The following is a 21,792-nucleotide window of genomic DNA, read 5'->3' on the forward strand; positions in this document are numbered from 1 at the left end:
TCCGACCGAACGTACCTCAAATTGACGAATGGTAATGAGTTCGGCTTGTTAAGTGACTACGCGGATCGTACACGGCACTCCTCCTCTTTTCTAAACCACCCTACTTGCTTCCATCTACTTCTACCTACCTACCTATTCCCCCCTCCTCCTCCTCCTCCTCCTCCCTCTCTCTAACTCTAACTCTCTTTGTCTATCTTTTATTCTCTTTGTATTTATCTTTCTCTCTTTCTCTTACGTTCGCTCGTTCGTTCGTTCGTTCGTTCGTTCATGCTCGTTCACCTCGACTGGAATTCAACATCGATACTCCACCACGGTATTTACACCTATGCGGAGCCGGATGCGCAGCACACCGGGTAAAAGGGGCTGCAACGACGATTCATCGCTGCCACGAGATTAACGGCGAACACGATGCAGCCTTGATCCGGAACGACCATGGTATAATCATACAGTATCACGTGTGGAATTCCGCGAAGAACTTTTAGACAAAGGCGATGAGAAAAAAAAAGAAAATATACTTATTTTTGTCAGTTGTTGTTAGAAATTTCTTTTGAATTACTTGAAGTTAATTCAATCCGTTTTTGTTTTTTTTTTTTTTTTTTATTTATACGATAGAATTAAATAGCTTAGAGAATATTCATCTTGTATTATCATTCGATTCATATTAAATTTGTATTTTTAATAATTTGCTACTTTATCGTCGTTTTTATTTTTTTTTTATTTTTCAAAGTTAATATCTTTTCAGTAGACGTAACTGTCAAACATTGATCAAAAGCTTATTGGAAATCTTTGAATTATTATGCGATTCGTATTTTAATGATCTCTACTTTAAGAATGTTAATATTCATCAGTGTCGTTTTTAATTTAAAATGATAAATAATGAATAGAAAAATATACGTAAAGTATTATTCTCTTTCTCTTTTGATTAGGTATAACTGTCGAACGTTGATCAAAGGCTATAAATCTTGTATTATCGTGCGATTCATACTTAACATCCATTTAATGATCTCTCCACTTTAAGAATGTTAATACTCATCAGAATCATTTTTATGACTTTCGTGATAAGTAATGTTAGAAAAAAAGTTACGAGTAGATATACGCAGAAACCTTGACAAAAGGCTAACCCTAAGAATGAAAAATTGTCTAGTGAAGAAGATGAAAGGGTAAGGCTCAAAAGGACAACGAGTTTCATCGTTGCCATAGTCGTCGTCGTCGTCGTCGTCATCGTCATAGTCGTCTTCGTCGTTGGTTGGTTGGTTGTTGTTGTTGTTGGATGGTTAGCAACGTCGTGGAACGAAACGCCATAAATTATTAACCTAGTAGTGCCTAGGTAGACAGAAGCGAAGGATTCGCGATCGATACCTTTAAAAGCACAGGGCTCCTCTCTTAGATCCCCCTGCGGACGGCAACCAAGCCGCAATACCTAACGGAGTTTATTCGACATTGTTGAATGGCGGCAGTTGTAAAAATGATAACGGATGACCCGTAGAGGCTCGAGGGCTCCTGGGTAATGAAGTACGGTCAGTACGGTCTGCCCCTTTACTCGAACGTTGAGAAAAGCTCCTAGACTGACATCCTTCTCTTTCTCTCTGTTTCTCTGTCTCCTCTTCTACTTCTTCTTCTTCTTCTTTTCAAGTATTCTCCAATGACAACAAGAATCCACTTTAACTTTCTGTCTGCCAAAAGAGAACGAAAGATTTTATTTCTTTTCATTTGGTTACTAAATCTTCAATATTATTTTACATTGATCCATATTCATATTGTATATCAATATTTGAAACAACAAATTTGATTAATAAATTATTTGAATTAATTTAATATTTAATAAGAAGAATTTTAAGTTTTCCTATTGAAAGTTTGTTGCAAATTCTCTTAACAAATTATTTAAATTATTTCTACGATTGTATATAGAAAAACACAGATAAATAAAATAAACTTGAAATTAGAATTGTCTTTGTACTGAGTCCAAATGTCATTTGTGTAATATGAAACGCGTGGGAGTTAATTGAAGTTGAAGAATCGATCGTAAGTGCGTAAAGGGAATACTTTGGTGAAAGAAAGAAAAAAGGAAAAAGAGATAAAGATATAGAGGGGGGTCTTTTATATAGGTTCGAAACGATACGCAATACGGGGTCCATAAAATTCCGCACTATTACTGGGAAACACAACGTAGCCTGTAATTAGCACTTGACGATGCATTAGTACCATGCCGTCTCCCTCATCTCAAAAGAGAACGCCCTTGCAATAAAGTCGAAACGACCGACCGTCCAACGTACCTCCTCGGCTTCATTCGTGCCACTTGGAAAACTGCTCGAGGAAGAAGCCTTTTCAAGGATACCATTGAAAGAACTTACCAACGAAACTGGACACTCTCCCTTGTTTTATCTTCCAAGATTTTTCAACTTTTATAATCAATTTTTTTTAAAAAACAACAACAACAAAGTTCATCCGTACATTTTTTACATTTCTTTAAGATCAACTTTAATAAAAAAAAAAAATGACGTATACTTATACACGTATGCTAAAGATAACTGTTAATAATACATACTGTACATATTCTAATAAAGTAAAAAGTAATAAAGTTGATCGATGGATTTGACAGGAGGGTGTATAGGGATAATGACAATTATCTCGATGAGGTAAAAAAAATTCTCAACATCGACGTTGTGCATTGCACGAAGCAATTTTCTATTCTCGGGTTCGTGAAACGTGTCCCGATGTTAAGAACGTCCATAGACGATCGTGCACCGTGTGAAAAAATACTCCGCCGGGTTGAGCCGCTCGCTACCGATCTGAAAATCGTTCGGTAATCGCAGGTTGCAGATAGAAAGGGAGAAAAAGAGTAAGAAAAAGCAAAAGAGAGAAAAAGAGAGATGAGAGAGTGATGGCTCAGCCTCTGGAGAGTGCGTGCTCGTCGAAGTACCAAGCGACAATCGCCGGTTCCCAAGCAGCTCAGGACGACCTCTCGGCCTCTCAAGAGTAGCCGCGCCCACTGTAAAAGAAACGCAGAGAGGTACCCGCGTGAGGAGGCACCGGATCGACCGGATGAGACACGTAAAGGGCCCCCCGACGCACCACCGTCTGTGTGTCTACCTTTTCGCATTATTTCACATACCAAACATTTTAACAAACTTCTTCGAAAGCTTTTGAATAACTTCGCTCTTTTTAATATTTACATTATAATAGTAAACATAATTTATTGTACCAATGCAAATTGCAATTGGTAATATACAACTACTGATCATGAGATTAGACATACATATGGAATATTTTTAAATAATTGCAACTTTGTTCTCAATGTTCTCTTAAGTGCATAAAAAATTAATTAGAAAAATTTGGTAAAGCATTATTAAATTAAATATATGTTTTTTTTTTTATATATACATATACTATAATATGTTGATTAGAATTCAGTATAATTAACTATGTATTTTTTTTTTTTGTAAAATATCATATGTTTTTTCAGATAAAATGTGATGAGATAAGTTAGATAGTATGCAATTTATAGTCAAAGCATATGTTTCTTAGATGATGGAGAGATAGGAATTGTAGGATGGCATCTCCCTTAAAGAAAATATAAAAAAAAAAAAATCAAAAAATTATCGTGGAGAATTCAGGGTCGATGATGAAACGATTCGGCGGTGGGGTCGTATCAATCAGATCTCGAGGTTGCGTGCTTGAGGTCACGGAGATGGATGGGAATAAGGCGATTGCCCCTCCCACAAAAAGCGAGCAAACTTCAAGCAGGTGCAATTGCTGTGTTCGCGGCCCGAAGAGAGGTTGAAGAAAGAAGAAGAGGTGGATGAAAAAAAAAACAAAACAAAAAAGAAAAAGAAAAAGAAGAAGAGAAGGAAGAGGAATCGTCGAAACAATTACAGAGGCTGCCAAGACGGTGTGTGCGCTATGCAATTCTGTCCGTAGCTACCGTACTTATAATTGCTTCGAAAAGCAATAATAAAATGATTCCCGGAAAAATTCGGTTATAGGTCGGAGAGTTGATCATCGTACGAGATGATGACGCGGCACTCTTTGATAAGACGATTAAATATCCGAACACGATTTCGAACTGTGATATTGTAATAAAAAAACGAGAAATATTATTACATCATTTCGTATAACTTGATTTAATATGTTAATAAAATAAAAAAATAAAAATCTGTTGAATTATGTTACAAAATTGCTTCATAAATATATATATATTGATCAAGGTAATATAAATATTATTAAGAGTTCACCACCTATATCAAACATTGTTTCGAACAACAATTTCTGTATTAAAAGCAAAAAATATATAAAGAATAGTTAACGTTGAAACGTCTTGTAAGATTCGTGACGACTAAGTCTAACGTAATTCCATGTTCGGTAAGAAATAAAATCAAAAGAAAAAGAAAGAGAGAGAGAAAGAGAGAGTAACGACTTCGGTAGGATTCCATCATAAAACATGAGAGTTTTAGCTAAAGCCACGGACTCGAGCAAAGTAATATAAATTTGTCGAGGCTGCCGCGCGATGATCGTGAAGACTTTGTGCCTCGTGAAGTCTCATGGTGTATCATACATACATATATACAAACGTTCATGGTGGACCATCATGGAGAGGACTTCATGGTGGACTCTAGTTGAGGACTCGTGAGGACTCACGAATAGAACACGAGTACTATTCGCTTGAACTCACTCACTTGGACTTGGACTCTGACGCGATTTCATACTCTCTTACACTACTACTACTACTACTACTACTACTACTACTACTACTACTACTACTACTAGTAGTACTCGTTCGTTCGTTCTCCTTTGGTCATTATCCTTTTATTACCAGGCGCGTTATTTAGAGACGATCCTTTTGCGAGCGTTATAGTACAGCTGGGCGATCGCTCAACTGGAAAACGACCCATACTCGTCGGTACTCGGACCGCATCATCGACTGAAAGAGTGAGAGTGAGTTAAACAGAGAGTCAGAAAGAGAGAGAAAGAGAGAGAGAGTGAGAGAGAGAAAGGAAAAAAAAATATAGAGAAAGAATGAGAGCTCAAGCATTGCTGCATCTCGTAAATAAAATAACGTTCGATCGTGCGGCCTGGTCCCGTAGCTATCGCACGATTTACGATCGAACGCTGTTTGCCGCTCTCGCGAAACCTTCGCGCCCGCAAATTCTTCGAATCTATCCGTAACGACATACGTGCATTTTAGTTTTTTTTTTTTTTTTTTTTCATACTAAAATTTAGTCTGAAACCTTTGGGAATCCATACGACTAAGTAGTTTTTCCATTTCACAAAATTTAGTATTTGTGACACTTTGTTTTTCTTAATTTAATCCTAGGGTTATAGAAAATATTTTTGTGCAAGTGTATCTTTGGGTACCTGGGAAAATAGTATCAGTAATTTTTGTAATAACATCCGAACCTATCAAATCTAGTGTTAAGTTACAACAATTTTCACAAATTTAAACAACTAATAAAACTTGTAATACAATTCTACTATGAATATAAAAACATATGAGTACGCATACATACATTCGATTAAATTATCACGAACTATTTTTTAAAATAAAGTAATCAAAATTTCAGTACAGATCAGTTAAAAAAAAATAAATGTTTTCTTTTTTTAATCAGATAAAAGATAAAGAACAAAATGAAATGTGCAGAAAGCTCTTTTCTATTATTATTATTCGAACGTATTTCCCAATATACAAACTTTTAAGATCACACACGGATTAGTTAAAGAACTACGACACGTGCGAATGTTTGTTTCATTGAGTGGTGCGTTCGTTGGCTGCTGAATCGTAGAAAATACGATCCGTGAGTTTACTTCCGGTTCTACCCACTCGAGCGTAGAAATATCCGCACGCTTTTGGATCCCCTAGACTTACCCGGGTGAATCAATCTCTGTGCTCTTAAGAACAGCTCGGTCGGTCAAGTGGCATCGCGATAGCAATTAGTTCTAAGAATACGTTTGCGTACGTGTCCACCCAACAGCTTGTCTTCTTTGTGTGCTTGCGTCTTGTCTCGGTTCAGTTTAACCGTGGCAATAAAGTTCGAGCTTTTTGATCGAGTTATTATCTACTTTCAAAGTAAAGATTATTTTTTTTCTCTCTCTCTCTCTCCCTCTCTCTCTTTCATTTTTCTTTTTTACGAGTCACGATTTATGCCACGAGCTTAAATATCATTTGATTTCCAAACGATTTTATCTTGAAACTTTTATAATCGTTTTATGTATTTTTTTTTTCTTTTCTTTTTCAGTAAATCGTTACAAAATGTGTACGTTGATTTTTTATTGTTCAATATTTTTTGTTTTGTTTTGTTTTTTGTTTATTCGAAATGTGTGTAGAATAAAAATAAAAATTTAATTCTGCCATTCTTCTGCATGATGGGTAATCGACTATGGAACGGAGAAAGTGAGTTAGTCCCGGTCTCGATTCCAACTCGTGTAATATAAAACGTTAGACAAACCGCACGGTAGGTGATTTACTTGGTGCGATAGCACGCGGAAACGAGCACAACTTCTTCTAAGCTTCGTTACTCTCTTTCACAATGTAATATGGTGAACGTTGATGCAAAACTATTGGCATTACACGTACATAATAAACACCTTTCTAAATAACAATCAATATAATGTTAATATTAAAATTACAATTTATACACGAGCATATAGGAACTACTTAAAATAACATATAGAAGAGATAATAAAATACGTGCATATTCAAATATGAAAAATTACAAATCATTTTTTATCAAATGTATCTACGTTTATCAGTGTTAAATAGAATTAAAAAATTAGCCAAAAGAATAATAGTAACATCTCAGATCTCTAACATACCGAATCCAAGTATTGTACGCATTTATTCATGTGTATATGTAAGTGTGTATACAAATATATGTTAGTATTGGTGCTCCGAGTGCCGGTAATTATTTCGACGGAATCGGCTCTGACGGGCTTAATGGCCGTGAGTCGGTCTCAGAGCACCAGCAATTAATCACTATTCATTAGGAAGCCGAAGCGGAAGCTTCAACGAGGAAAACGAAATTACTCGCGGTGCCGTCTTCCTTTTCTATTCCCCCTTCTTTCTCCTCATTCTCTTTCTCCCCTCTCTCTCTCTCTCTCTCTCTTTTCGCAACTCTTTCTATTCCCTGGTTGCTATCATAAAATAAGAACAACATTTCTTTCTTAACGAAAGTGATATGTATCATGTGTTGAATAAAAAATATTCGCTTCTATGTATAAAACAATTTCTTTTGCATCATATTTTTTAAATAAATAAAAAAGTAAAAAGATCATCGTGTTGTTGTTAAAACAACGCGTCGAAAGTATTCCCTTGGAAAAAGCTTAGAAGAGTAGTAACATTCTTCGCGTGTAAGTTTAAGGGGATTTTCTCTGACCCTTCTTCTTCTTCTTCTTCTTCTTCTTCTTCTTCTTCCGAACGCTTTAAACAATTTTAAGGCTCATTTCCCCCCCTAAAACGAATATCCTTCCACCCACGTGGAGAAAGAAAAGGGAGAAACTTACGAGGAGAGATTGATATTGAAAGTAACCGTAAGAGGAAAGGAAGAAAGAGAAAAGGAGTTGCTACGTGGTGCTGGTGATGGTGGTGGTGATGGTGGTGTAAGGGAAAAAGGATGAGGGGGAGGGAAAGAGATGGGAAATATTCCCTGATCGTAAACCCCTTGCTGAAAACTGGTAAGGTAACCCTCGTATTTACCAATTACCTAAGTAATCTGCGGCTGGGTAGATTCCATCTCTGTCCTCGCGACTTCCCATGGTTCTCCTCCTTTTGCGGTGATCCTGGCCTTCTCTCCTGTTTGCCAAGTCCCTTTCTCGTACTTTAACTAGCCCACGGTTGAAGGTACAACACCAACGCCTTCAGGCCACAGCTATCTGACAAACGGGAGACATTATATCTACACCCTTTTCTCATTTTTTTTTTTCTTCTATTTCTAACATTAAATGTTGTTCTACAATAATTTCAAATATTTTTCTATAGAAAATCATGAAAATAAAGCCATTGAAAACAATGATAAATTAATGAACGATGATTAAGAAAAGAACAAAAAAATATATTATATTCATGAGATAATTACATCCATTGATTAATAAAAAAAAAAAATAAATAAATAAAATAACAAGTGAATATGATTTCAAGTATTAAATTGACTTGTAATTATTGACACGAGTGTATTAAGCGGTGTTCATTCAAATGTGAAAGACAAATAAGCTTAAGAACGAACGATTAGTGAAATAAAAGATAAAATTCATCGGATAATTGCATGTGTTAATCGATAGTAAAACATGATTGCTAGTGTTAAATCGATTTACTATAATCTCGAAACTCTTGATCACCATTTGAAACGTTTAAATACAAACTAGTTAAATAGATGCAATTAATAATTAACAGAGTTGAACAAAAAAAGAAAAAATTTATGACGAATAGAAGAAAAATGAACGATAATATAGAATATAATAAGAAGAGATAAAATGGGAATGAAAATTGCTGGGCGGGGGCGGAAGGGGGGGTGGAGGTAGGATGGCAAGATGATTGGAGAAAAAGAGTATTCCGAAAGGGAAAAGAAAGATGAAGAAGATAGGATAAAAGAGGTAAAGTAAAAAAAAAGAGAGAGAGAGAGAGAGAGAGAGAGAGGTAGAAAAAGATAGAGAAGGTAGCAATGGCGGCATTCTCAAGGCCTACTCATCATGGAAGCGATCCTTTAACCCCTTCGAGTCCACACCGAGTGTCGGACTCGCATCATCGACGTGAGCGAACGTTCGACCGAAGATGGCCGCCGAGAAGTGGTGCCGTCGGTGATTATTGCGTAATCAACGCTAATTATCGTGCCATCGTGGTAAGCTTTCCGTGGGGATGGATCCGCGACAGTGTATGCGTAAATATATGTGTATATGCATAGGTACATATATATATATATATATACATATATATATATAAAACATGTTGGTAAGTAAGAAATTAAAGAAGAAGAAGAAGAAGAAGGAGAGAGTAAGATAAAGATAGAAATAGTTTTCTTAAGAGAATGAAAAGAGAGAAGTAGAAGAGGAAAGATCAAAGGAGTCGTGGGCTAGGATGTACACACATGTTACCACGAAAGAGACATAATGGTACTTGCTATGGTAATCTGCATAAGTTATGTACTCGTGTATATGTTAGTACTACCTATATGCGTATCTTTCTTTCTTTCTTTCTTTATAAATTTATTCAACTCTCTTTCACACGTCTACCACTCTTCTTCTCCTTCTTCTTTTATTACTTCTGCTTACTTTTATATCTTTCATCTCTTTTTATCTGGTTGGACTTATTCGTATTATAAGTTCAAACACTTTGTCCTAGATCTTTCTCACGGAAGCTGACTGAGGACGGTCCCAAGGTCTCTCAATTGAATGGGTCTCGAGAATCGGTATTAACTGTAGAACATCTCTAAGACCGACCGTTTGGAATTTGTAGGATCTGTCCGACTTCCGGTGCCGTTTACCTTAGATAGGGTTTGGTATGTTGTCGGTAATAGCGAGGAATTTCAGATCGGTCGCAAAACGTCCATTACTAAGAGAGATATTCCAACGTTTCCAAGAGAATTCCGTTGAAAACTTTTCTTTCATTCTTATTTCATACGAATCTGAAAAAAAAATATAAAAAAAAAAAAAAAAAAAAAAAAAAACAAGTCAATGATTTATTTTATAAACTTATTGTAGTTTTCAAATTGTTATAAAACTCTCTCATATTAATAATAATAGGTGAATCGTGAAAGTGGAGAAATTCGTTCGCTTGAAAATCTGAGGAAATGCTAGTGGAAAAATGATATGTAAGTAAAGAACAAAATGATATGTATATATATATATAGATGACTATGTTCCGAACAATTATCGTCAGTAACAATGGCCGACGATTCATTAATTAATAGGCACCATCGTCTGCAATCATGGATGTCTTCGTCTGACATTTCGAGTGACAAGCCAGTGTTTCTAGGTAGCGTGACCGCCCGTGTCCCGTACATTTATTATTCAATGCTCCGATAGGTTACGTCGTAACGGTTGGTACTTGGAAGTCGTGTTCTTCGGCCATCACGCGTCGTATTAAACGTTCGAGCAAATTGACGTCGTACGACCTACTACTACCGGGTCTAGGTTCTGTTCTGTTCTGTTCCGTTCAAAGCAAGAAAATGCACCAAGGATACTACACTCTGATACACTGACTCTAGGTTAGCACGTTGAAAATTAATACGTTCACATCTAGATCGAGGATATTACAAACCGAATGAAGAAAACTTATCGAGGTGACCGCGTATCCTTTTGGTACCCTACGTGCTTAGAAATCAAAATGAGAAATATCTATTTTACCATGATGTAATTTGATAATAAATAAATTTCATTACCATCGAGAGGGTTTTTAGTTTTCATATCTCCAGTTCACTTCATTTTTAATATCTTTTTGTTTCTTATTTTTTTTTTTTTTTTTTTTTAGACTTCAGTAGCAAAGGATCTTTTCCTTTTGATAAACCGTGTCCCATAAACAGACATTTTCCAGGGTCGACGTATCCCCCTGCCCCCGTTTATTTTTTTTGGTCGAGCGACATAACCGTAGATTCGACTGAGCTGCATATTTGATGTCGCATGCTCCATGATCGGCAGAATTTTCCCTGGTGGATCGTGGCGGGTGGTCATAAGAGCCCTCAGTGATTGAGGGTTAGGGCAAAAGCCGATACGGGCTTACCTCTCTGCGGCCCGGCAACGCATTAACTTTTCATCTTTATATAATTCCACGGTCATACCATACACCCTATAAGTACCGTACGAGTGTATTTTCTCTCTCGTTCTTCCAACCCCCGTCCCATACACCATTTCCCAGTTTCTATGCCGGAACTGAGCGTAATTGCCGACGATAAAGATCCACTGAGATACGAAAACGAGAATACGAGAGAAAGAGAGAAAGAGAGAAAGAGAGAGAGAGATGGAAAACAGCAGGTTACTTTGAGATTTGCCACCGTTCTGGGACCGTCTACCCAGTCCTCATAATGTTTGCGTATGCACGATGGATTTTTACGAGCCAGTTCTAACACCATCTACCATGTCGTATACTACACGTAAATTACTTATATACAAGTAAAATAGAAGTAAATCATTCTTCAGCCTACTGATTATACACGCCAAGAGAAATATACCTTAGTGGCCGTTTTATGTCCTACGTAGTAGATATCGGATTCGTTGAAAGTCACCACATTCTTCTTGGTATATAATATATATATATATATATATATATATATATATATATATATATATATATATATATATATATATGTATACGAGGGTAATTTTTCACTTTTGAATTACGACTAAAAACCTTCGTACTTCGTATTCTCGATCGATATTACGTAGTACTCCAAGGTTTTAGAGTTTTCGTTTCGTTTGCTCGACCCTAACAGCAGCTTCTCTTTCTACTGTCTCTTTCAAAAGGAATTCGTTCTGTTCTTTATATATATATATATAACTATACACTTATATACACTTTGAAAGGGATAAGAGGCAAAGGACCTCAAGATCGCCACGACTCACATACATTGTATATACATACATGCATATATACGTTCTTATATATACAAATACATAGAAGTGAAGCAGTACGCTCGAAAGGAAGGCCACGAAACCACTTTCAAGAGAAATCTATTGCATCCGTTTGTATATCGTTGCCCGAGGCGAGCGTGTTTCGTACCCGAGTGTGGGCTCAAATGACACGGAATAAAAGTAATGCTCCGGCTATACGCAACGCCCCTTCTAAGAACACCCTTCCTTCTCACCCCTTAGAATCGTCGCACCCTTCTTACAGACGCCACTAGAGGGTTGGTTCCTATCGGGAAAAGCGAGCAATCGATATCCGGGATAAGGAATGTTCACTACGCTGGCTTTTCAAGTCTATCTTCTTCGTTATGGATACACAATTATTATCTTTGTCTTTACATTTATTGCACCTATTATTTATACTTTTAAATGTGGACAAATATAATTAACATTTTTTTTTTTTCATAAAAATATTTTGTTTTACTTCTTTATACGTGGATGTTTGTTTGTTTTATTTTATGAGTAAAATTAATTAACGAGTACAATTTATTTTTTATTTTTGTTTTAAACAATTTGTTAAAGTTTATTTACTTATTTTTCTTTTTATTATATGAATTTAATTAAAATATTATAAGAGACGTGTGTTTAAATGAAAAATATTATATCGAAAAGTATTAAAGTATTTTGAGAGAATAAAGATAAATATTTAAATAAATTTGTTTGACGGTTTACTTTGGCAAGAAAATTGGCACGGTGACCCAGTGAGGGGTGGTATGTTCTATATGACGTCACATCGCTCCTCAACGCAGGGGTAATTCTGAACGGCAGGGTACCTAACTAGAAAGATCGATATTTCGGTCCATGGGAAACGTCGGCGTTAAAGAGGAAAACACATGTTTTAAACATACATTATAATCTCACATTGACTTATTATAATAAAACTATAAACAAAAAAACAAAATATGAATGAACGAATGAAAAAAGAAATATTTCATTTAATTCATTTATCTCATGAAGATGAATCAATCATAGGAAGAAAATAGATTCCCCTTTTTCATTTGTCATTTGGAAAAAGAAGTCAATGAAGAAGAAATTCTATGGGGAAGGGGGAAGTGTCTGTTGTCTGGACGCCAAAGAACCGTCGAACGTCGATTAAAACTTTTGTAAGCTTCCTTTGTACGGTTCATTGGCTGTCTTGGCAAACAAACGTGACAGAGTTTTACCCGACGACTTTTTGCAAAGAGGTTTAGCTTTTTCCGCTCGATCTTCTTTGGTGTTAAGCTGTTAGCAAGATTACCCCTCTGCTAACACAATCCTCTTATTTTCATCTACTTCTTCTTAACAAAAATGATACTTCATTTCTATCACTGTCTTCTATCATCATAGTTAAAAAAAAAAAAAAAAAAACGGATAAAAATTAATGTTATATTATTAAACAAAAACAAAATTTATTTCTCTCGTACATTCTCATTAATTTAAACATTGAAATTTCCACCATAATTTTCCAAGCTACACGATTTATCACAGAGAAAGATTTTTATATTATAATTAAATAAAATTAATAATAATAATAATACGTGTGATAACTGAAATTATTTACTTAACACTTGATAATATTTAATACACACTCGTTATCTTAAATATAAAACAAAAAGAGTAATAGAAAGATATACATTTAAAGTACACTTTGTAAAGAATTAAAACGTAGGTTGAGTAAAAAGGAGGAGGGGGTTGGGGTAAAGGGAGGGATAAAAAGAGTTTCTTCCCTCGAAGACAAGAATCTACGTTGGCATATTATACTGCGATGTCAAAGTCGTTGGCAGGTGCCGAGGACTTGCTAGGAACGTCCGGTGTATCGTTATCCGCTTTAACGATCACGAGCTCGGATTAATAATCACGGCCGTGTTCCGAGTCCTATAAGAAAGAAGGAGTTGCATAGAGGAATCCTTATTTAAAAATAATTGCGCTTACCCACTTGCGATGGTTTCCTGTGCTTGATTACGGCTAATTGTTCTGAATTTACAAGTATAATGGCGCATTTAACGCGGTGACTACGTAACGGCCGTGACTGTTGCAGTGAGAGACAGTCAAGAAGAACAGAGAGTGTGTGAGAGAGAGAGAGAGAGAGAAAGACAGTGTCGTCTCGCAAATAACGACTACGATTCGAACAAGCTAGAAGAGGAGAGAGGGAAGGGAAGGAAAAAAAATGATTATCGTTCTAACGTAACATAAGTCTTCATCGTTCCGCGTTAATTCTTATATACAACGTCCTTTAGTTTTTTCTTATCCTCTTCTCTTTTCCCCCCCTCCCTATGTAATTTTATTTTCCACATACGTTAGGTGGATATAATTAATGAAAATAACAGAATGCTAAAGTCACTTAACGATGATCAGACAAATGTATTTTTCATTTGGTATATTTGTTATATCTGTATATCTATTAAAACGTTAGTTCACATCTATAGTCAATTGAATATTACTCTTTTTATTATGTTCTATTTATCATGTTCATTCGATATTCTAAACGATAAGATTCCAAAAGATTTACTGAATACGAGCAATCTCCAACGTAGAAACATTTTCGAATTAAAAACGTGGATAAGTTTGAATTTAACGTAACGTAATGCTTGGAGGGTAGGGGTTGTTACTTGTTCTCCCTCATTCGTTAGAGAAAGAGAGTCCCTCTTTCGAAGCATTTCACAACACACGATGTTTACCGCAATACGCGAAACGTCTTTATGTGGACACACGGTTTGGACATTTTCGTTATCGGTTTGAGCTATCAGCGAAATGACTATTCGCCATCGTATCGCGAGCAGTGTTAGCAAACAGAGAGAGTGAGAGAGAAAAGGAAAGAGAGAGAATCGGCTACCGCCAATCTGTCGCTGGCTGCATTAAGCCCAGGGGGTTGCCTTTTGAAAAGGTCTCGTTTGATGAATCTATCTCTCTCACTCAGATTCTCTCATTCTCTATCATTCAGTCTTTTTCTCTCCCTTTCTCTCTCTCTCTCTCTCTCTCTCTCTTTCTCTTTCGAGTCTCACTCACGGATACTTTTAAAGTAAATTAGCTTTTTAGTTTTCTATGCCTAAAACCCAGGGAATATAACATGTATAAAAGGAAGGGCTGCTCAACCACCACGTTACTGGAGGGTTCAACTGCCTCAATGCCTGAATGGACTTTCTCTCTTTCTCTTTATCTATCTATCTCTATCTCTTACTTTTTCTTCTTTTTAGTCCATACCTTCAACCCTCTTTCTCTATCTTTTTCTCTATCGTGTCGGTGGTAGTTCTAGTAGTACATGCCTAAGTCGAAACCAACCACGGTAGCCGTCTACGTTACGTTTACTATACCAAGTGAATACGTCCGAAAAACATAAAATGTGTGCTGCAGCATCCGAGGGTGGCCACCACACCGCCTCCTCCTCAGGCCGCCGAGGTTAATTCATGTGAAAGAGCGTAACCAACCACCACGGGAATTGAGGGTGAATGAAAGGAGACAAGAGGCTGCACGCACCACCCGATCGAAATCCAAAGAGTTCGAGCTTCCACTTTTAGGACTGAACTGAAGAACTGGACTTGACTGGACTGGACTGGTTGGTTCTTACACGGTGGACGCTTTTTTCCGAAGGACTTCAAACCTATTTACTTGTATATATACGACTACTGTATCAACTCAGAAAGAAAAAGACTCTTAGTGGATTCTTCGAAAAAAAAAAAAAAAAAAAACGGATATCTACAGTTCTTCTTCCTGTTTACCACTTCTTCATACAAACAGATTTTTGTAATTACGACAGACACGAATTACCTACTACTACTAAACAAGCAAGCAACCAAGCAAAAGTAGATTCGAAAGTATAGCAAAAAAGTAGTTCTGGACAGGCAAACAGGAATTCGTGTTTTCAAGTTTGAAAAGGAGTTAAATACCCAAGCATAGTTTTTGGTATACGTTTGAAAACTATTCGAGAGAAGAAATATACTTAACCAGAAAAGTCGGGGAATGGGGGGGGGAGGATAGAGAAACTATATGAAGAAGTATATACGACGATGAAATGAACGATGAGTTGATGATAAGGGTGGGAGAAATAGGGAAAAGATAATTCTTCTATTTTTTTTTCTTCTTCTTCTTCTTCTTCTTACCAAGAAGAAGAGACCTTTTACGAGAAGGCAACGTTCTATGTCTAGGTTTTATAACGGTAACATTATCCATCAAAAGAGCGGCATTAGACGCGTTACGCGATCCTCATTAACGGTGCGAGAGCAGATTTCTAGAGCACGTTCCCTTCTCTCTCTCTCTCTTTCTATTTTTTTATTTTTCATCTTTCTTTTACCTTCCTCCTTAGTGATCTAGGAAGTACTAGCAAGTAGATAGGTGTCTTACGTGCGAAGTGAAAAGAACGTTATAATCCAGATTCGCGCGTACGAACGACTGTTCGTCGATAAATAATCGACCGAACGAGTAGAGAAAAAAAAATTGAAAAAGAGTATAGGAAAGGGGGGGGGGATGAAGAAAAAATAAAATGTAAAAAAAAAAAGGGGGAAGAACGTTTAAAGGCAAATACTCGCGGACTCCCCGCAAGGCGACCCCGTCTGAACTTCTCTAGCTTGCCACGCGGGGGGCCTTCTAACGAGCCGTGCAATTAACATTTTTATTAGACGGTTTCTTCTACCTCTACTTCTTCTTCTTCTTCTTCTTCTTCATCTCATATACTTTTCTTGTTTATTTTTTTATTTTATTATTTTTTTCTATTCGTCGTTGTCGTCGTTGTCGTCATCATCGTAGTTCTTCATTTTGATGCTGTACACGCGTGCCAGTTTAATAGGTTTTTATTAATTTAAGTGTTTCATTTAAATAACTTAATTACATTTTTTTATGATTATTTGAAGAGGAAATTGTCAAATATTAAAAAGTATAAATATTTATCTATTTTTAGAAAAATAATAATGAATAATATATCAAATTTTAATATTCGTCACTGAAAAGATTACACACGTGCATACAAAGAAATTTTCAACGATATCATTGGAAAAAAAAAAAATAAATAATCGTAGGTTGGGAAGTGTGCAATGGTGTATATGAAATCTGTTGAGAGAAGATCTTTCTCTCTTTATCGAGATATATATATATATAAAGAAGGACAAACAAAGGCTTATCGGTTGTGGAGTTAGCAAGCGGGCACGTAGAGATGCGCGTCGAATGCGGAGAAGCTGTAAGTACCGCGTTGTCCTGTGGGGTTGGTTGGTAGGTAGGTAGGTAGGTAGGTGGATGATTCGAGAGTGGCCGATCACACATCTCGAACCAAGCCGATCAGGTTGGGCTGCATTGTCCGGCTCGTTCGATGCACATAGCCATGCTATGTGCTACGTGCTGTACGGTGATTTGGCTAACCACACGTTGTTGAGCCATCGGCGGCATCCAGCATTGTTTGCTCGCTTTGATGAGGCCAATTCGCGTTTCGCTTTTGCTTTTGCGTTTGCGTTTCGTACGTACCTATGTAGGAAATGAACGAACGAATGAACGAACGAACGAACCAACGAATGAACAACCGAGCGAGACCGTACGAACCGATGCGATTTTGTACGAACGTGTGTAGGTGGTATGATGGTACTGTTGTAAAATGAAAGAGAAAGAGAAAGAGATAGAGAGAGAGAGAAAGAGATGAAGAGAGAGAGAGAGAGAGAGAGAGAGAGAGGGGTCGAGCAGCAGCCACTTGCCTCTCGCGTGAACGTGTGTGCGTGCACGAGACTGCGTGTGTCATTAGTGATCCCGAGGGTGACCCCAGGATTCGCTCTCACCATACATGCCTATCAACACTGACCACCGTACGTTCACTGAAGGTTCCCATTACACGTGCTTTCTAACGATCCTTACCTGTCCACAAATGATGGACAAGACGACAGTATCTTCAAGATACTACTCATCATCTATCTTTTTATCTCAAATACTTTCTAGCAATAGAAATTTGCAATAGTGTTGATGTATACTTTTTAACATATTTTTTGCTTTACGTTCCTTTAACGATTCATTTTCTTTTTTTTTATTCTTTTTTTTATTATACTACTCGTTTCAATTTAGTACGATCGATAAAATAGTTTTGAGGTCGTCTTCTCGAGTTAAGAAGGGCCGAGGTTATCCAAAATCGATCGTTGAGGAGGGATAGCGAGGAGTGGTAATGTTCGAAAGAGGTTAAAGAAACGAAAAGTGGTGATGGCGACGACGACGTGGCTTATACCCGATACTCGTCCTAAGCACGAGTCCGCCGAACCAGGTTGAAGTAACCTAGCGCTGCTATTAAACGCAGACAGGAGCGAGCGCCTAACGGAAATTGCCTAATTTCCTGAGTGCGCAGCGCCGATCCGTCAACCTGACGTGACGGAGACGTAGTTGCACGAATACCGTGACTTTTAATGTCAAGTGTCAAAAGAAACTCGGTGAACTCGAGCATATAGTATAACATTGACTAAAGGTATACTTCTAGATAGGTAATTGTTACATCCTATACATGTGTCTATGTATTCGTGTACGCGTGTATAGTTTAACGAGTGGTCCGATAATGCGCTTACCATCGTGTTTGATGGTTAAGTGGATTTTAAGAAACTCGAGAAACTATACCGAGACACACGATCAACTAAAAACAAAAAGAATAAAACGTTAGAATCATAGTAGTAATACTTTGTTACAAATATAGTGCACGTTGCGTATATGTGTATCTAATACTACTAACAGTTCTTTGTATTTAACGTGTGATTTAGGGATACGTGTATATGTGTGTGTTGTGTTGCTGCTTCGAAAAGAGAGACCGATCGATGTTCGAACTAGTCAGCTCACGAAACGACCAGTCTCCATCGTTGAGGAAAAAAGATTAAACGTCCAACGTGGGTCCTCGTTGATAGAGAAACTAATCCTTCGACTTAGCGCTCTTACTAGGGGAATAGGGTGACAGTAGATAAGAGAAAAGCCGCAATTAAGAGACGTCAATCGTTCGGAAAGCTCCCGTCGCTTGAATCGATGTTGCCCGTTAGAAGTCACACTAGATACAATGTTGTCTTTTGTATTATTTTAGTTGGGTCCTGAGAAAAAGTACTTGCAGAAACAACACATTTAAATATGCTATTATTATATGAAATTTTAGCTAGTCCTAAAAGATATTTGTTTTTTGTTAATATCTAAGTCTTACACGAACAATATTTATTATGTTAAAAAAAACAAGAAACTTTTAAGACAACCCAATATTCAAAAATGTACAAAGACACCTGAGAAATGCATTATACTTCTAATGCATAACATATGAAATACGTGTGAAGTCTCGTCAAGTAACTGACTCACATAACTCTCTTCAGTAGACGTGATCGAAATGAAGCATAAACCTTATTCGCAGAATCCCCTTTCTTTCTCCTTGCATTTCATGAAAAAGAATCCCAATGTACTCTCGTACAAGTAAATTCACACGGTAATACTAATTCCTTTCCCCGAACGAAATAAAGTTTCTTAAAAAGAATGACGTTCTTCGTTTCCCATTTGACTGTGGCTTTCTCGTCACCGAAATGTGTTTTTGCTTGAGTGAACAAACGATTGAGGAGAAATATCGTGCGATTAGCGTCGAGCGAATGGCACGCACGATCTACTGGAACAACCAAATTACATGGATCTCGGAATAGCTTGAGAGATGCATTACCATTTCCCAGTATGTATATCTACCACAAACAGTCATAATCTTGGTGCATCGAGATGTAGGAAGGGACAAGAGTTAAGTGAACTAGCAGACGGCATGGACGAGAGGGAAAAGGGGAACGTGAATGCGTCGCTCGAGGTGTTTGTCGTCCGTGTTTCTTGCATCTCCAATAATGTTAAGGGAAAAATAAGAAGAATAATAATAAGAAGAAACTCTAGAAAGAAAGAGAAAGATAGAGACTAGTCCTCGCGGTTCCTACGATCTCGGTTGGTTCGTAGTCACGATCCGTGACGTAGAGACCCTCTAAGAAAATTTATGTGCATGGCTGGGAAGGTACGAACATTGCCTACTACTAGTAGGGAGCGTATCTCTCTTAGTAAACCGTGTTACTCGCCCACATATACACAGGTACTTACACACGAAGGGACGTATAATACAAGAAGGTAAGTAGATATATTTCTTTCTCGGGTCTGTTTCTCTCTTTCTCACTTACAGTGGGTAGGAGCAATCTCCGGTGTCATCCGTGCGACGTATCCGTGGAGAAGCAGATGCCACATGCGCACCGTTGTGTCAGCAGCAAGAGAAAGAGAAAGAACGAGAAAGAGAAAAGGATAGAGTAAGAGTTGAAGTAGTCATGCTCCCCCTCTTTCGGGCCCCACTCCACGACCAAGTGGGCGTGTTCGTTTTTCCCACTCTTCGGTCTCCTTCCCCTACGACCCCTCCAATGCTCTCCCCACCACTGAACCCCACCGGCCGACGTTCCGAGATGTCCCTCGCTTCATGCGACCCACAGAGAAGGGGGACTACTCGTGTCGCGCACAACCGGACTGAGAGAGAACCTTACTTGCCCGTGTCTTTTCTCGACTGTCCCCGTTTGTGGCCACCATCCACGCCTTCCACGACTTGCCATTGGCTCGATCTGTCCCCAGGCAATCTGGTGACACACGCCCTCTCCAACGTTTCAACCTTTCGCCGACAACCAAACGGCGCAGGATCCTTCCTGAAGATTCTTCTTATTCTTATTCTGCTTCTTCTTCTTCTTCTTCTTCTTATTTCCTCTACTTCTTCTTTTTTTATTTTTTACTTTTACCTCTTCTACTCAGGGATCAAGCTATAAAATGATCGTGTAAGAAGAACGTGTTTCTTTTTCCATTCTGTCGTGTTCTATCAAGTTTTCAACCTAAATCGTCGGATCGGATTTGTTTTATTTTTCTTTAGCATCACTGAAGTTGTTGATTTGATGGATCAAATTCGTTTTATCTCATTTGCTTTTTGTTTTTATATATACACATATGAAAATATGCGAAAACATAAGAGTATTTCAAATTGATTCGAAGTAAATGTGTCTTATCTTCATATTTCCTTTTTTCTCCGTGAACAAACTATTACCAACATATATACACACCCTAGTAGTAGCCTTCCTTTCGAAACCACTGATCGAACAGCTGGGAAGCGCAGACCTATTGCGTAACGAGGACTATATTTGCCGAGTCGTAAAACGTAATTCGCTTAGTTGGCCGGATCGCCAATGTTGACGAGGGCTCGACCCTCTGCCTCTCTTTAAATTGCAATCTCCTAACAACTAATATGTTTTATGTATATGAATAAATAGTTAAGTCTGGACATATTATATTTTGTACAATCGCAGACACTCAACGTGAAGTCTCTTCGAAGCTGTTACAAAAATGAAAAGAAAGAAAAAACGCGATGTAAAGTTTCTCGTTCGATCGTCTCATCTTCGGGGATGGAAACGATTGTTTCACCGAGAGATTCGAACCGACGAGGAACGACGAGAAGTCTGATGGAGGCAACGATAACGACGACGGAAATTGAATTCTCTCACCAGTCATCCCGCTGCGAAAGTGCATACACGAACGCACCGTGTTCGATGCGTTTCTCTCGCGAGTCCAGGGGCTGCTGCAACCATGTACGATATATACCGTGCAACTACTTGTGTATAAACACATATACATATATATACATGTACGTGCTCGGAGAGATCGAAAAGCGAGCCGGAGGTACTATTCCCTCTTCTTTCTTTCTTCTTCTTCTCCTCCTCCACCTTCTTCTCCTTTTGTTTCACTTCACCCCGTAGAACTGGTATATACGTTCTACGTTTCCAACGATTTACCTGCCAGCCCCGAGAAAGAAAAAGAGTCCGTTAAAAAGTACCGCTTCCTCCTCCTCCTCCTTCTTCTTCTTCTTGTTCTTCTTGTTCTACTACCGATCCAGACGTTCGATCTAGAGTTCTACTCACCCAAGTCTACCTTTGTTTTCCGCTGAGCAACTTTAACATCGAGACGTTTTTTTCAACCTTGATACTAGACCCCAGTGATGTACTTTCGATCGATTCTAAATTGGAAATCATTTATTTATTCAATTTTGTGAAATAGTTTATTGAAATTCATCTGACAATACTTCATAGTTTATTATAACGGTATTGTGTAATGGGACATTGAGAATGACATCGATTATTAATTATGATAAATAATCAGTTGTAACAATAATCATAAGACTCTTCAGAGACCTATCCATCTCTAACGACAGAAACTCATTGTTACAAACTTGTGCATCAGTGC

The 21,792-nt window shown here is 37.6% G+C and overlaps 1 long non-coding RNA gene across 1 annotated transcript; it reads right to left on the reverse strand.

The window, feature by feature from the left end:
- Positions 1–203: 203 nt before the first annotated feature.
- On the reverse strand, positions 204–19,868 carry LOC149030893 (uncharacterized). Its single transcript, XR_016178153.1, has 3 exons — positions 19,707–19,868; positions 7,695–7,863; positions 204–1,673 (listed from the first exon to the last, which is right to left on the reverse strand). It is a non-coding gene; the product is annotated as an uncharacterized LOC149030893 (long non-coding RNA).
- Positions 19,869–21,792: the final 1,924 nt, after the last annotated feature.

This window comes from Polistes dominula, unplaced genomic scaffold (genome assembly GCF_049000335.1).
Source record: "Polistes dominula isolate Pdom_NZ unplaced genomic scaffold, Pdom_raw_medaka contig_20, whole genome shotgun sequence".
NCBI classification, from domain to species: domain Eukaryota; kingdom Metazoa; phylum Arthropoda; class Insecta; order Hymenoptera; family Vespidae; genus Polistes; species Polistes dominula.